We start from the raw sequence: 17,500 nt of genomic DNA, 5'->3' as shown, positions 1-17,500 counted from the left end.
TAATTCATGAAAACTTGGCTTATTAGGCAAATTGGGCCTTGCATAGTAGGCTGAGAAGTGCGTTCTGGCTACTAGGTACGACATATATATATATATATATATATATATATATATATATATATATATATATATATATATATATATATATATATATATATATATATAATATTTTATATATCCTGCCTGAAATGCTGCGTGTACTAGTGGCTTTACAAGATAGTTCTTATAAAGATAGCATTTTATGCCCGAAACGCTTTGCGTAATAGTGGCTTTAGGCATTGTATGTACTAGCTATACCTATAAGTCAAACAATCCTTGTAAATATTTATTGTATGTATGTACCTTACCTAAATAAAATTGTATTGTATAAAATTGTATTGTATTGTATTGTGTTTATTCTCTATATCTGGTTCACCTAACAGTAAATAAGTACCTGGGAGTTAGACAGCTGCTATGGGCTGCTTCCTAGGGATGTGTGTGTGTGTTTGTATTCATGTTGAATTTTACAAAGTAGGAAGAGATGTTTGTAAAAACAAAAAATCAAATATTTTTGAAAGTATAAGTAGATTTGATATTTTTCTTTAATTGTTTATGTCTGCTGTCTCGCCTCCTTTATAAAATGGCATCATTCTTGCTTTTATAAGGATATCAGGAAAAGTAAGGCACTCCAGAGATTTGTTGACTCCTTCCTTGTGTTGCCTAGCCCAGCCCAGCCTAGACAAGGCAGGCTGGGCATCCTAGCCTCACGCAGCTTAGCCCCCACCTACATGTAGCATCCCAGTCCATCCTAAGTGATCATTACCTTACTGGCTGTGTTTTCTCTTCAGCCCTGAATGTAATGTGGTGGAACATAAGCAGATACATATCAGGTCTTAGAGAATCTGTACTTCATACATTTCTTAATAATGTCTCACAAATATTTAAATAATTAAAAAAAATTGTATAATAACTTCATATTATTCTTGCAATTTATTTTTGCATTTTTTTTTATACAAAATTTACATTTTAAAAGATTACCTCTATTTTTAGATTGATGACTTGAAGACTACAGTGCCATCCACAGCAAATCATGGTCTTAAAATATCTCCTAGCAATGACGAGACCAATTTTCACAGAGATCAAATTTTTGCTAAGCAGTAGTCACAGGTAAATATATATTATAGATATAATATTATATATATAAAATTAACTACTTCATTGCTCAAAGCACCTTTAGACATTCTGAGAGTTGTACTATTTTATTAAAAAATTAATTAGGCTATATTTTAATGTTTTGTAATGTTTTCATTACTTTTTTTGTTTTGAAATATAAATTGTTGAGTTTTGAAACATTTTGACATTAACTATACCTGAATATTTATAAACAAAAAAATACCAGAACTATGTCCTTGACAATTGCACTAAGAAGTCTTTGCCAAAATCAGGTGCTCAGTGCAGTAGTTAAAAACTTAAAAGTTGTACCACCTCTGGTGCAAGATTAGGGACCCATAGCCTCAGAGAAGAAAATAGAGAGTACTCAGAGAAGGCCTTGAATAATAGGCAGGCTGTTTGTGTGTGTTTCGACGGTAAGCTTGCTGACACCAAATGTAGTTACCTAAGTGTAGTTACAGGATTAGAGCTACGCTCGTGGTGTCCCGTCTACCCAGCACTCTTTGTTACATAATGCTTTGAAACTACTGACGGTCTTGGCCGCCACCACCTTCTCACTTAACTTGTTCCAACCGTGTACCACTCTGTATGCGAAAGGAAATTTTTTTATATTTCTTTGGCATCTTTGTTTAGTTAGTTTAAATCTATGACCTTTTGTTCTTGAAGTTCCAGGTCTCGGGAAATCTTTCCTATCGATTTTATCAATTCCTGTTACTATTTTGTACATAGTGATTTTATCACCTCTTTTTGTTGTCTTCTAGTTTTGGCATATATAATGCCTCTGACCTCTCCACATAGCTCTTGCCCTTTAGTTCTGGGAGCCACTTAGTAGCATGTCTTTGCACCTTTTCCAGTTTGTTGATGTGCTTCTTAAGATATGGGCACCACACAACTGCTGCATATTCTAGCCTTGGCCGAAAAAAACTCGTGAACAATTTCTTTAGTATTTCGCCATCCATGTATTTAAACGAAATTCTGAAGTTAGAAAGCGTGGCATAGGCTCCTCACACAACGTTCTTTATGTGGGCCTCAAGTGATAGTTTTCTATCTAGAATCAACCCTAGACCTCTTTCTTTTATCAGAATTATATAAAGATTTCTCACATAATTTGTAGGTTGTGTGGGATCTATGTTCTATTCCACATTCCATAACATGGCATTTATTCACATTAAATTTCATTTGCCAAGTGGTGCTCCATATATTTATTTTGTCCAGGTTTTCTTGAAGGGCATGACAATCATCTAAATTTCTTATCCATCCCATTATCTTAGCATCATCAGCAAACATGTTTATATAATTCTGTATTCCAACTGGTAGATCATTTATGTAGACAATGAACATTTCTGGTGCATGTACTGTGGTACTCCACTTGTGACACTTCTCCAGTCTGATTGCCTCTGATTACTGCCCTCATTTTTCTATCAGTCAGAAAATTTTTCATCCATGTTAGAAGCTTACCTGTCACCCATCCAAAATTTTCTAGTTTCCAGAACAACCTCTTATGTGGAACTCTGTCGAAAGCCTTTTTTATGTCTAGATAGATGCAGTCGACCCAACTACCTTTTTCCTTTAAAATCTCTGTGGCTCAATCATAGAAACTGAGTAGATTCGATACACAGGATCTTCCAGATCGAAAACAATACTGTCTGTGTGATATTATATAATTTCTCTCCAGGTGTTCTACCCATTTAGTTTTTATTATTTTTTTTTCAATCTTTTCACTGTTACACTTGTCAATGATTCAGGTCTATAACTGAGAGGGGTGGGGTCTTCCCTGTTGCCACTTTTGTTGATTGGAACTATGTTAGCCTTTTTCCACATGTTTGCTATGACTCCTATACACAGGGATGCCTGAAAGATCAGGTGAAGTGAAAGGCTGAGCTCAGGTGCACATTCTCTCAGAACCCATGGTGAAACTCCATCTGGACCAACTGCTTTGTTCTTACTTAGCTCCTTTAGCATATTTTCCACTTCATCTCTAGACACCTCTATACGCTCTATGATGTTCTCAGAAATTCTTATTGTGTCTGGTTCTCTTAAGATTTCATTTTGTATAAACACACTTTGGAACTTTTGGTTTAATGTTTCACACATTGCATTATCCTTTTCTGTGAATCTGTTTCCTATTTTCAACCTCTGGATATTATCCTTTACCTGCAATTTGTTGTTTATGAATTTGTAGAATAGGCCCAGTTCTGTTTTACATTTATCCATTATCCCTTTTTAAAAATTTCTTTCTGCCTCTTCCCTTACTGCTGTATAGTTGTTTCTCGCATCTTTGTATCGCTGGTATGATTGGGGGTTTGGCTTCTTTCTATGTTGATACCTGCTTGATGGGGTTCTGCTCTTCTACTCCCCAAGCCCGGCCCGAGGCCAGGCTCGACTTGTGAGAGTTTGGTCCACCAGGCTGTTGCTTGGAGCGGCCCGCAGGGCCACATACCCACCACAGCCCGGCTGATCCGGAACTTCTCTTAGAAAACAGTCCAGTTTTCTCCTGAAGATGTCCACGGTTGTTCCGGCAATATTTCTTATAGTCGCTGGGAGGACGTTGAACAACCGCGGACCTCTGATGTTTATACAGTGCTCTCTGATTGTGCCTGTGGCACCTCTGCTCTTCACTGGTTCAATCTTGCATTTTTTTCCATATCGTTCACTCCAGTACGTTGTTATTTTACTGTGTAGATTTGGGACCTGGCCCTCCAGTATCTTCCATGTGTATATTATTTCTTATCTCTCTCGTCTCCTTTCTAGAGAGTACATTTGGAGAGCTTTGAGACGATCCCAATAATTTAGGTGTTTTATCTCGTCTATGCGTGCCGTATATGTTCTCTGTATTCCCTCTATTTCAGCAATCTCTCCTGCTCTGAAGGGGGAAGTGAATACTGAGCAGTACTCGAGACGGGACAACATAAGTGACTTGAAGAGTACAACCATTGTGATGGGATCCCTGGATTTGAAAGTTCTCGTAATCCATCCGATCATTTTTCTGGCTGACGCAATATTTGCTTGGTCCCTAAACATTATAAACATTAGCTCCCTAAACATTAGATCGTCGGACATCATTATTCCCAAATCCTTGACATGCTGTTTTTCTACTATGGGAAGATTCGATTGTGTTTTGTACCCTGTATTATGTTTCAGATCCTCATTTTTGCCATACCTGAAATTTATCACTGTTAAACATCATGTTATTTTCTGCTGCCCAATCGAAAACTTTGTTGACATCTGCTTGTAGTTTTTCAATGTCTTTCATTCCATTTTTGTGTCTTTTGGTCTGTGGCCCTCTCTCAATTTCTGTTGAACCAATCCTGTTTTCTGGCCCTGCATCTCTGTTTTGGTATGAATGTTTGTGTGCCTTCATTGTATATTTTGCAAAATTTGGCATACATTTAATTTACTTCCCTGTCTAGCAACAAGTCTGCCTAATTACTTATTAAAAAAAATTTGAAGTTCCCCATAGTGACCTCTCTCTCTTGAAATCAAGTTTATCAACTGTTTCAATGTCCCCATTTTCTGTGTGTGTGTGTTTGGAGGCTAAGCTTGCTGATACCATGTGTGTATGTGTGTGTTTGGAGGCTACGTTTGCTGATACCATGTGTGTGTGTGTGTGTGTTTGGAGGCTAAGCTTGCTGATACCATGTGTGTGTGTGTGTGTGTGTGTGTGTGTGTGTGTGTGTGTTTGGAGGCTAAGCTTGCTGATACCATGTGTGTGTGTGTGTTTGGAGGCTAAGCTTGCTGATACCATGTGTGTGTGTGTGTTTGGAGGCTAAGCTTGCTGATACCATGTGTGTGTGTGTGTTTGGAGGCTAAGCTTGCTGATACCATGTGTGTGTGTGTGTTTGGAGGCTAAGCTTGCTGATACCGTTTGTGTGTGTGTGTGTGTGTTTAGAGGCTAAGCTTGCTGATACCATGTGTGTATTTGGAGGCTAAGCTTGCTGATACCATGTGTGTGTGTGTTTGGAGGCTAAGCTTGCTGATACCATGTGTGTGTGTGTGTTTGGAGGCTAAGTTTGCTGATACCATGTGTGTGTGTGTGTTTGGAGGCTAAGTTTGCTAACACCGTGTGTGTACTCACCTGTTTAAATTATAATAGGGGTGTGTACCACCTCTGGTGCAATTGTAGGGACCCACAGCCTTGAAGAAAATAGAGTATTCAGAGAAGACCTTGTGGATTCTCACTGAACACTAATCTTTTCTTCTCCTATCACCCCTCTTATTTTGTTTTATGCTGTATTCTATTATATATCATATAAATACATAGCCAAATGGCAATATTTATTATGTCTATACAAAAAGAAGACATCCACTTTATTTTTTTTCTCTCCTTTGTTTCTATGTGGATTTTGTTGTGACTAATGATTCTCCTCCTTCCCATCAACAGGTCTTCCTCACTGGGCTTGCTTGGCTTTTGTGTTACTGTGAGGGTGCCATCATCGTTAACCCTTCAAGACTGACTCATGCTGGCATTGCATTTGTGGACTTCCCTTCACAGTAAACAGTCCTTCTCCATATGGTGATTGTCCATTGCAAGCAGGGTGTGACTGCCATCTTGGAGAAGCAGGGTCTTTTAATATGAAGAATCTTCCGTCTTCTCTACTTACGCCAGCTTGTGCCGGTCTTGCATTCTTGTTACTTCATGGCCCTTGGGCCTTTTTTATTTATTTTACATAATAAATTTTTTGATTAATACCCGTGTTTCACAAGAGATCCTTAACATTTTAAGCACCAATTGTATTGACTAATGTACGTCTTGTAACCTTTAAGACATAAATAGACAAGACATAGATAAATGAGTGAATAATACTGAGTGACTAGGTTAGGGCGAGGAACATAGTACAGTACTCACCTAATTGTACTCGCCTAATTGTGCTTGCGGTGGTTGAGCTTTGGCTCTTTGGTCCCGCCTCTCAACTGTCAATCAACTGGTGTACAGATTCCTGAGCCTACTGGGCTCTATCATACCTACATTTGAAACTGTGTATGAAGTCAGCCTCCAGCACATCACTTCCTAGTGCATTCCATTTATTAACTACTCTGACACTGAAAAAATTCTTTCTAACGTCTCTGTGGCTCATCTGGGTACTAAGTTTCCACCTGTGTCCCCTTGTTCGTGTCCCACCCGTGCTGAAGAGTTTGTCTTTGTCCACCCTGTCAATTCCCCTGAGAATTTTGTAGGTGGTTATCATGTCTCCCCTTACTCTTCTGTTTTCCAGGGATGTGAGGTTCAGCTCCTTTAGCCTTTCCTCGTAGCTCAATCCTCTCAGTTCCGGGACGAGCCTGGTGGCATACCGCTGAATCTTCTCTAACTTTGTCTTGTGTTTAACTAGGTATGGACTCCAGGCTGGAGCTGCATACTCCAGGATTGGTCTTACATAAGTGGTATACAGGGTTCTGAAAGATTCCTTACACAAGTTTCTGAAGGCAGTTCTTATGTTGGCCAGTCTAGCATATGCCGCTGATGATATTCTTTTGATGTGGGCCTCTGGGGACAGGTTCGGTGTGATATCAACCCCCAGATCCTTCTCTCTATTTGATTCTTGCAGGATTTCCCCTCCCAGATGATACCTTGTGTTCAGCCTCCTGCTCCCTTCGCCTAATTTCATCACCTTACACTTTCCAGAGTTGAACTTCAGCAGCCATTTTCTAGACCATTCCTCCAGTTTATCCAGGTCATCCTGTAGTCTCTGTCTATCTTCATCCGTCTTGATTCTTCTCATAATTTTTGCATCATCAGCAAACATCGAGAGGAATGAGTCTATACCCTCTGGAAGATCGTTCACATATATTAGAAACAGGATGGGTCCAAGTACTGAGCCCTGTGGGACTCCGCTGGTGACATCTCGCCACTCTGATGTCTTCCCCCTCACCGTTACTCGCTGTTTCCTGTTGCTTAAGTACTCCCTAATCCACTGGAGCACCTTCCCTTTTACTCCTGCCTGTTGCTCCAACTTTTTTAACAGCCTTTTATGGGGTACTGTGTCGAAGGCTTTTTGGCAATCCAGGAAAATGCAGTCGGCCCACCCTTCTCTTTCCTGCCTAATTTTCGTTGCCTGGTCATAAAATTCTATTAACCCTGTGAGGCACGATTTACCATCTCTGAACCCATGTTGGTGGTGCGTTACAAAGTTATTTCCCTCCAGATGCTCTACGAGCCTTTTCCTCACGATCTTCTCCAGCACCTTGCATGGTATACAAGTTAAGGAAACTGGCCTGTAATTCAGTGCCTCTTGCCTGTCACCCTTTTTGTATATTGGGACCACGTTAGCTGTCTTCCAACTTTCTGGTAAGTCTCCTGTTTCCAGTGACCTGTTATACACCATAGAGAGTGGCACACTTAGTGCTTCTGCACCTTCCTTTAGTATCCATGGTGAGATTCTATCAGGCCCAACAGCCTTTGTCACATCTAGCTCCAGCAGACACCTTTTGACCTCATCATTGGTGAGGTCAAATTCCTCCAAGGTTTCCAAGGTTGCCGCCTCCTCATTTAGTGCAGGGGCTTCTCCTTGTTCTATTGTGAAGACCTCCTGGAATCTCTTGTTGAGTTCTTCACACACCTCCTTGTCATTCTCTGTGTATCTGTTCTCCCCTTTCCGCAGCTTCATCACTTGTTCCTTCACTGCTGTTTTCCTCCTGATATGGCTGTGGAGCAGCTTTGGTTGGGTCTTGGCTTTACTCGCGATGTCATTTTCAAACTGTCTCTCTGCTTCCCTCCTCACTCTGATGTACTCATTTCTGGCCCTCTGGTACCTCTCCCTGCTCTCTGGTGTTCTGTTATTTCTGTAGTTTCTCCATGTTCTTTTACTCAGTTGTTTCGCTACCTTACATTCCTGGTTGAACCATGGGTTTTTCTGTTGTTTTTCGTTTTTCTCCTTTTGGACGGGGATAAACCTGTCTGCAGCTTCCTGGCACTTTTGGGTGACAATATCCATCATGACCTGCACATTCTTGTCTCTAAGTTCTGTTTCCCATGGTATTCCCATTAGGAAGTTCCTCATCTCGTCATATTTTCCTCTTCGGTAATTCAGTCTTTTCCCCTCCACTCCCATCCTTGGATAGGTTATCCCTACCTCCACCAAGTACTCAAAGGTCAGTACACTGTGGTCACTCATTCCTATGGGGGCTTCAACTTTGACTTCCCTTATTTCTGACTCATTTAGGGTGAATATTAAGTCGAGTCTAGCTGGTTCATCATTGCCTCTCATTCTTGTGGGTTCCTTGACATGCTGGCTCAGAAAATTCCTTGCTGCCACTTCCAAGAGTTTAGCTCGCCACGTATCTGCACCACCATGTGGGTCCCCTACTGTTTTAGAAACCTTATTGCCATGATCATAATCGTATGGGTTAAAAAGCATTTGTTGTCACTCTTACACTGTGGCTTGTTGAGCTTGAAACCTTTGCTCCTTGTTCGTGTTACATCTGACCTTTTGAAGAAATTGTATGAATCAATATCCTCCAAATTGTTCAGTATTTTAAAGGTTTCGCTCTATTACTCTCTCATTTGCATATATCTAAGCATATAGATTAGATATAGATTTAGATTAGATTTTTTATTCAGGTAAAGGTACATACATTGCAGATGAGTTACAAAGGGAAAGACATTGACTAGAGTTCACTAGCTCTATTGGAAGAGAAACGTCTGCAAGACAAGTGTGGGCAAAAATTAAGGTAGCAGCGGCTCACAACGACCCCCAACGGCTTCATTTTGTATCTTCTCCAACTTGCCCATCCTACCTTTACCAAAACAACAAATGACAGGTGCAGCATAATCAATAAGAAATCTTACAGTACTCAAGTACATCATTCGTAGCACTTGGACTCCCACTCCTTTCCACAGCATGCCAAGGCCTTCAGAGGTTGTAATCTCTTCCGACATTGACTCAACAGTCTGTTCATCTCAGTTTCCAATCTCTCATAGGTATATCCAACATATATGCCTAAATATTTATATATATTAACTCTCTATATTTTTACCGTTTATTTCCAATATAATGGGCCTCCGACTTCTACATTCAAACTTTAGTTTTGTCTTCATTAACCACTAGTCCCATGTGGTGACACTGGTTTCCGAAATTGTCCAACACTGTTTGAATCTTTGAAATATCTTTGCCCTGAAACAAAATATCATCAGCATATATGATTGGAGTTACCCAATTTGAGTATTTCTCAGATGCTATCTTATTCATTAGTACATAAAACAGGGTGAGACTCAACACTCCTCCCTGAGGTGTGCAGAGTTCTTGACCTTGATACCTTGAACCATACAACCTTGATACCACACCTGAGCCTTCCTTTCCTGAAGATAATCCCCTATCCAGCGCAATAATCTCCCTTCAACACCAAGACTAGCTAATTCATATAAAATAACCTCTTTGTTGGCTTTATCAAAAGCTCCTTATAAATCAATAAAAATTCTATAATAATCATTACCATTAGCTAGACATTTAATAATACAGTCAGAGGTACTTTTTCCTCTGAGGAACTCGAACATATTACTAGACAGCTGATCACCTATTATATACAAAAGTTCATTTAAAATGATCCTCTCCATCATTTTACAAAAACACGAGGTTAAAGACACAGGTCTGTACTCTCCATTGGCTTTAGGGATAAGGATGATCATAGTTTTTTTCATTTACTGGGAATTCTGCCCTCTTTATAACTAATATTAAAGAGGTCTAACAGCGGGCTTTTCGTCATAATGGCAAGTTCATTAAGTATTTCATAAGTTACTCCATCCTCCCCAGGGGGCGGTAGATTTCCCAACTTTAATCGCCGTTATTAGTTCTTCTCTGGTAATACCTGTGCAAGTGACATCACCACTGTTACCTGCTGTAAGTATAAAATCCTTTCTTAGATCTTTCCAAGAATCAAACGACTCTCTCGTTACAGCGGGTAATTAAATGAACTAAGTTTGGCAGCTTCCGCCCATTTATTTACGAGACCTTTTGCAATTCCTTACTGGTCAGGATGTGCAACAAAATTATGCTTTTTACCCCTTATTTCATTTGTCTTGCCAGATTTCCTTCAAGTTTGTTACTCCTAAATTTCTCTGCAAACTCCTGCCAATACTTGCTCCAAATTTCCTTTCTCTTCTCCGCACACTTTTATGGGGGGATGCTTTTCTATACCAGATGTTTTCCGGTTCAATGTTGCATTAAATACATCTACCTCCTTAATTAAATCTTAATAAAATGCTTCTGCCGAAACTGGCTTATAAGTATCATACCAAGACTTAATATGACCAACAAGACCCCGTAATTCTCCCTTATTAAACTTTAAGCTTTTCCTCTGAAGGCAGGCATGCTTTTTATCTAGTTTAAGCTGTATTTGTAATGCAAAATCTCTTAGCATTTCATCCACAGTAAGACAATTCTCCTCTATGCCCTCAGCATTTATCAAACAAGCATAATCTAATCTCCCTCCCCTCAGATGAGTAGGAGAGGGCTCGCCCAGCAGTTGAACATCTTTATGTTCAACATGTTCATCTTCATGTTCAGATTGTTACCATCCCTATCCCCAGTTTCCTGGAGTGCTGCTATGTTAATATTCTCTCTAAGAGTATAATAGTGTACATCCACCGCTCTAGTTTTTAATCCATTAACGTTCCAAGATAATATTATCAATCTACTTTCATCCATGAACATCCATGATCAACTTGAAGTGATAGTGAGTCTTCTTCCGTGTTAATTTCCCTACCTATTTTTGTATCATCTGCAAATTTGCAAATGTTGCTACTCAACATAAGAACACAAGAACAAAGGCAACTGCAGAAGGCCCACCGGCCCATACGAGGCAGCTCCTACCTACAACCACCCAATTAATTTGCCAGTTCCTTTACGACTTGGGACTTAAATCCATTTACACTTTGGGCTTCTGAGTCTTTTAGTTTGTCAATGCTCTTCCTGATTGTGTCGCGTGTAATTGGTATTTCTCTTAATTCATTCTCCTTACCTCCGACAAACATTTGTGTTGGTGATGGGATGTCATTCAAGCTTTCTAGTGTGAACACTGATGTTAGGTATTCATTGAGTGTTTGCCGCCCTTTTATGATACAACTTAAAATTGTTAGTCTCATCTTTTATGGGTCCTACGGAGTCAGTTCTTTGTTTGGGTTTTACTTCGTATATACTTGCCCGAAACGCTATGCGTATTAGTGGCTTTAGGTATTGTATTTTAAATTTTAAAATTTTGCCCCGAGGTGCGAGTTTATTGGGAGTACTTAGCTGTATCATTAGCAAGGTAATTAACTATAGTTTGCTGTCCTCCGTCCTTTAACAAATCCATTGACCCCTCCCCTAACCTGCCTATTTTGTGCAATAGTCGGTTTAGGATGATCCTTTCAAGCATCTTCCAAGTGCATTACATGAGACTGATAGGTCTATAATTGCCAGGGTCATTGGGTTTCGGTATTGGGACCATTATTGCATGTTTCCATTGTGTGGGCAACACTCCACATAGGAATGACTTGTTAAACAGGTGGAGTAGTGGATTGCCAGACACTTCACACAGTGCATTGAGTATGTCATAGGTGACGCCATCTTCACCAGGTGCTGTACTTTTACCCATTTCATAGCCCCCTTTACTTCCTTGGCTGTAATTGGTTCCCCATACTCGTCATCACTAGATTGTGCTCTTGTTATCCTAATCCTTCTGTCATTATGTCGGAGGAGCTGTTCCCTGCTTACTTCTGCAGGGAGGGAGGAGGATGATGCTGCATCACTCCACTTGTGTATTAGTTCTTCAGCCTTACCCTGGGGGTCGTTGTGAGCCGCAGGCCGGGCTCTGCTCCCCTTAGCTACCTTAATTTTTGCCCACACTTGTCTTGCAGACGTTTCTCTTCCAATAGAGCTAGTGAGCTCTAGTCATTGTCTTTCCCTTTGTAACTCATCTGCAATGTATGTACCTTTACCTGACTAAAAAATCTAATCTAAATCTATATCTAATCTATATGCTTAGATATATGCAAATGAGAGAGTAATAGAGCGAAACCTTTAAAATACTGAACAATTTGGAGGATATTGATTCATACAATTTCTTCAAAAGGTCAGATGTAACACGAACAAGGAGCAAAGGTTTCAAGCTCAACAAGCCACAGTGTAGGAGTGACAACAAATGCTTTTTAACCCATACGATTATGATCATGGCAATAAGGTTTCTAAAACAGTAGGCATTCTTCCAAAGCCAGACACTGTACTATGTTCCTCGCCCTAACCTAGTCACTCAGTATTATTCACTCATTTATCTATGTCTTGTCTATTTATGTCTTAAAGGTTACAAGACGTACATTAGTCAATACAATTGGTGCTTAAAATGTTAAGGATCTCTTGTGAAACACGGGTATTAATCAAAAAATTTATTATGTAAAATAAATAAAAAAGGCCCAAGGGCCATGAAGTAACAAGAATGCAAGGCCGGCACAAGCTGGCGTAAGTAGAGAAGACGGAAGATTCTTCATATTAAAAGACCCTGCTTCTCCAAGATGGCAGTCACACCCTGCTTGCCCTGGACAATCACCATATGGCGAAGGACTGTTTACTGTGAAGGGAAGTCCACAAATGCAATGCCAGCATGAGTCAGTCTTGAAGGGTAAACGATGATGGCACCCTCACAGTAACACAAAAGCCGAGCAAGCCCAGTGAGGAAGACCTGTTGATGGGAAGGAGGAGAATCATTAGTCACAACAAAATCCACATAGAAACAAAGGAGAGAAAAAAATAAAGTGGATGTCTTCTTTTTGTATAGACATAATAAATATTGCCATTTGGCTATGTATTTATATGATATATAATAGAATACAGCATAAAACAAAATAAGAGGGGTGGTAGGAGAAGAAAAGATTAGTGTTCAGTGAGAATCCACAAGGTCTTCTCTGAATACTCTTTATTTTCTTCAAGGCTGTGGGTCCCTACAATTGCACCAGAGGTGGTACACACCCCTATTATTATTTAAACAGGTGAGTACACACACGGTGTTAGCAAACTTAGCCTCCAAACACACACACACACATGGTATCAGCAAGCTTAGCCTCCAAACACACACACACATGGTATCAGCAAGCTTAGCCTCCAAACACACACACACACACATGGTATCAGCAAGCTTAGCCTCCAAACACACACACACATGGTATCAGCAAGCTTAGCCTCCAAATACACACATGGTATCAGCAAGCTTAGCCTCTAAACACACACACACAAATGGTATCAGCAAGCTTAGCCTCCAAATACACACACACACATGGTATCAGCAAGCTTAGCCTCTAAACACACACACACACACACACATGGTATCAGCAAGCTTAGCCTCCAAACACACACACACACACACACATGATATCAGCAAGCTTAGCCTCCAAACACACACACACACACATGGTATCAGCAAGCTTAGCCTCCAAACACACACACACACAAATGGTATCAGCAAGCTTAGCCTCCAAACACACACACACACATGGTATCAGCAAGCTTAGCCTCCAAACACACACACACACACATGGTATCAGCAAACTTAGCCTCCAAACACACACACACACATGGTATCAGCAAGCTTAGCCTCCAAACACACACACACACACATGGTATCAGCAAGCTTAGCCTCCAAACACACACACACATGGTATCAGCAAGCTTAGCCTCCAAACACACACACACAGAAAATGGGGACATTGAAACAGTTGATAAACTTGATTTCAAGAGAGAGAGGTCACTATGGGGAACTTCAAATTTTTTTTAATAAGTAATTAGGCAGACTTGTTGCTAGACAGGGAAGTAAATTAAATGTATGCCAAATTTTGCAAAATATACAATGAAGGCACACAAACATTCATACCAAAACAGAGATGCAGGGCCAGAAAACAGGATTGGTTCAACAGAAATTGAGAGAGGGCCACAGACCAAAAGACACAAAAATGGAATGAAAGACATTGAAAAACTACAAGCAGATGTCAACAAAGTTTTCGATTGGGCAGCAGAAAATAACATGATGTTTAACAGTGATAAATTTCAGGTATGGCAAAAATGAGGATCTGAAACATAATACAGGGTACAAAACACAATCGAATCTTCCCATAGTAGAAAAACAGCATGTCAAGGATTTGGGAATAATGATGTCCGACGATCTAATGTTTAGGGAGCATAACCAAGCAAATATTGCGTCAGCCAGAAAAATGATCGGATGGATTATGAGAACTTTCAAATCCAGGGATCCCATCACAATGGTTGTACTCTTCAAGTCACTTATGTTGTCCCGTCTCGAGTACTGCTCAGTATTCACTTTCCCCTTCAGAGCACGGTTGCACGGTTGTTCCTGCCGGAACAACCGTGGACATCTTCAGGAGAAAACTGGACTGTTTTCTAAGAGAAGTTCCAGATCAGCCGGGATGTTGTGGGTATGTGGCCCTGCGGGCCGCTCCAAGCAACAGCCTGGTGGACCAAACTCTCACAAGTCGAGCCTGGCCTCGGGCCGGGCTTGGGGAGTAGAAGAGCAGAACCCCATCAAGCAGGTATCAAAATAGAAAGAAGCCAAACCCCCAATCATACCAGCGATACAAAGAGACGAGAAACAACTATACAGCAGTAAGGGAAGAGGCAGAAAGAAATTTTTAAAAAGGGATAATGGATAAATGTAAAACAGAACTGGGCCTATTCTACAAATTCATAAACAACAAATTGCAGGTAAAGGATAATATCCAGAGGTTGAAAATAGGAAACAGATTCACAGAAAATGATAATGCAATGTGTGAAACATTAAACCAAAAGTTCTAAAGTGTGTTTATACAAAATGAAATCTTAAGAGAACCAGACACAATAAGAATTTCTGAGAACATCATAGAGCGTATAGAGGTGTCTAGAGATGAAGTGGAAAATATGCTAAAGTAGCTAAGTAAGAACAAAGCAGTTGGTCCAGATGGAGTTTCACCATGGGTTCTGAGAGAATGTGCATCTGAGCTCAGCCTTCCACTTCACCTGATCTTTCAGGCATCCCTGTGTACAGGAGTCATAGCAAACATGTGGAAAAAGGCTAACATAGTTCCAATCTACAAAAGTGGCAACAGGGAAGACCCCACCCCTCTCAGTTATAGACCTGAATCATTGACAAGTGTAACAGTGAAAGGATTGAAAACAAAAAAAAAATAATAAAAACTAAATGGGTAGAACACCTGGAGAGAAATTATATATCACACAGACAGTATTGTTTTCGATCTGGAAGATCCTGTGTATCGAATTTACTCAGTTTCTATGACTGAGCCACAGAGATTTTAAAGGAAAAAGGTAGTTGGGTTGACTGCATCTATCTAGACATAAAAAAGGCTTTCGACAGAGTTCCACATAAGAGGTTGTTCTGGAAACTAGAAAATTTTGGATGGGTGACAGGTAAGCTTCTAACATGGATGAAAAATTTTCTGACTGATAGAAAAATGAGGGCAGTAATCAGAGGCAATCAGACTGGAGAAGTGTCACAAGTGGAGTACCACAGTACATGCACCAGAAATGTTCATTGTCTACATAAATGATCTACCAGTTGGAATACAGAATTATATAAACATGTTTGCTGATGATGCTAAGATAATGGGATGGATAAGAAATTTAGATGATTGTCATGCCCTTCAAGAAAACCTGGACAAAATAAATATATGGAGCACCACTTGGCAAATGAAATTTAATGTGAATAAATGGCATGTTATGGAATGTGGAATAGAACATAGATCCCACACAACCTACAAATTATGTGAGAAATCTTTATATAATTCTGATAAAAGAAAGAGGTGTATGGGATAAAAGGTTGATTCTAGACAGAAAACTATCACTTGAGGCCCACATAAAGAACGTTGTGTGAGGAGCCTATGCCACGCTTTCTAACTTCAGAATTTTGTTCAAATACATGGATAGCGAAATACTAAAGAAATTGTTCACGAGTTTTGTTCGGCCAAGGCTAGAATATGCAGCAGTTGTGTGGTGCCCATATCTTAAGAAGCACATCAACAAACTGGAAAAGGTGCAAAGACATGCTACTAAGTGGCTCCCAGAACTAAAGGGCAAGAGCTATGTGGAGAGGTCAGAGGCATTATATATGCCAAAACTAGAAGACAACAAAAAGAGGTGATAAAATCACTATGTACAAAATAGTAACAGGAATTGATAAAATCGATAGGGAAGATTTCCCGAGACCTGGAACTTCAAGAACAAAAGGTCATAGATTTAAACTAACTAAACAAAGATGCCAAAGAAATATAAAAAAATTTCCTTTCGCATACAGAGTGGTACACGGTTGGAACAAGTTAAGTGAGAAGGTGGTGGCGGCCAAGACCGTCAGTAGTTTCAAAGCATTATGTGACAAAGAGTGCTGGGTAGACGGGACACCACGAGCGTAGCTCTAATCCTGTAACTACACTTAGGTAACTACATTTGGTGTCAGCAAGCTTACCGTCGAAACACACAAACAGCCTGCCTATTATTCAAGGCCTTCTCTGAGTACTCTCTATTTTCTTCTCTGAGGCTATGGGTCCCTAATCTTGCACCAGAGGTGGTACAACTTTTAAGTTTTTAACTACTGCACTGAGCACCTGATTTTGGCAAAGACTTCTTAGTGCAATTGTCAAGGACATAGTTCTGGTATTTTTTTGTTTATAAATATTCAGGTATAGTTAATGTCAAAATGTTTCAAAACTCAACAATTTATATTTCAAAACAAAAAAAGTAATGAAAACATTACAAAACATTAAAATATAGCCTAATTAATTAATTAATAAAATAGTACAACTCTCAGAATGTCTAAAGGTGCTTTGAGCAATGAAGTAGTTAATTTTATATATATAATATTATATCTATAATATATATTTACCTGTGACTACTGCTTAGCAAAAATTTGATCTCTGTGAAAATTGGTCTCGTCATTGCTAGGAGATATTTTAAGACCATGATTTGCTGTGGATGGCACTGTAGTCTTCAAGTCATCAATCTAAAAATAGAGGTAATCTTTTAAAATGTAAATTTTGTATAAAAAAAATGCAAAAATAAATTGCAAGAATAATATGAAGTTATTATACAATTTTTTTTTAATTATTTAAATATTTGTGAGACATTATTAAGAAATGTATGAAGTACAGATTCTCTAAGACCTGATATGTATCTGCTTATGTTCCACCACATTACATTCAGGGCTGAAGAGAAAACACAGCCAGTAAGGTAATGGTCACTTAGGATGGACTGGGATGCTACATGTAGGTGGGGGCTAAGCTGCGTGAGGCTAGGATGCCCAGCCTGCCTTGTCTAGGCTGGGCTGGGCTAGGCAACACAAGGAAGGAGTCAACAAATCTCTGGAGTGCCTTACTTTTCCTGATATCCTTATA

General features: G+C 39.7%; 2 long non-coding RNA genes across 2 annotated transcripts in view; one reads left to right on the top strand and one right to left on the bottom strand.

The window, feature by feature from the left end:
- Nucleotides 1-5,832, top strand: part of LOC138367708 (uncharacterized) — a 23,138-nt gene extending 17,306 nt beyond the window's left edge. Inside the window, exons 2-3 of the long non-coding RNA XR_011229403.1 lie at nucleotides 1,030-1,146; nucleotides 5,531-5,832. This is a non-coding gene — a long non-coding RNA (uncharacterized lncRNA). The remainder of the gene's footprint in view (nucleotides 1-1,029; nucleotides 1,147-5,530) is intronic.
- Nucleotides 5,833-12,487: 6,655 nt separating this feature from the next.
- Nucleotides 12,488-17,500, bottom strand: part of LOC138367707 (uncharacterized) — an 8,837-nt gene continuing 3,824 nt past the window's right edge. Inside the window, exons 2-3 of the long non-coding RNA XR_011229402.1 lie at nucleotides 16,993-17,109; nucleotides 12,488-12,795 (exon numbers count right to left, since the gene is read on the bottom strand). This is a non-coding gene — a long non-coding RNA (uncharacterized lncRNA). The remainder of the gene's footprint in view (nucleotides 12,796-16,992; nucleotides 17,110-17,500) is intronic.

Source organism: Procambarus clarkii, chromosome 23 (assembly GCF_040958095.1).
Source record: "Procambarus clarkii isolate CNS0578487 chromosome 23, FALCON_Pclarkii_2.0, whole genome shotgun sequence".
NCBI classification, from domain to species: Eukaryota; Metazoa; Arthropoda; class Malacostraca; order Decapoda; family Cambaridae; genus Procambarus; species Procambarus clarkii.
This window is presented reverse-complemented; position numbering and strand designations above follow the sequence as displayed.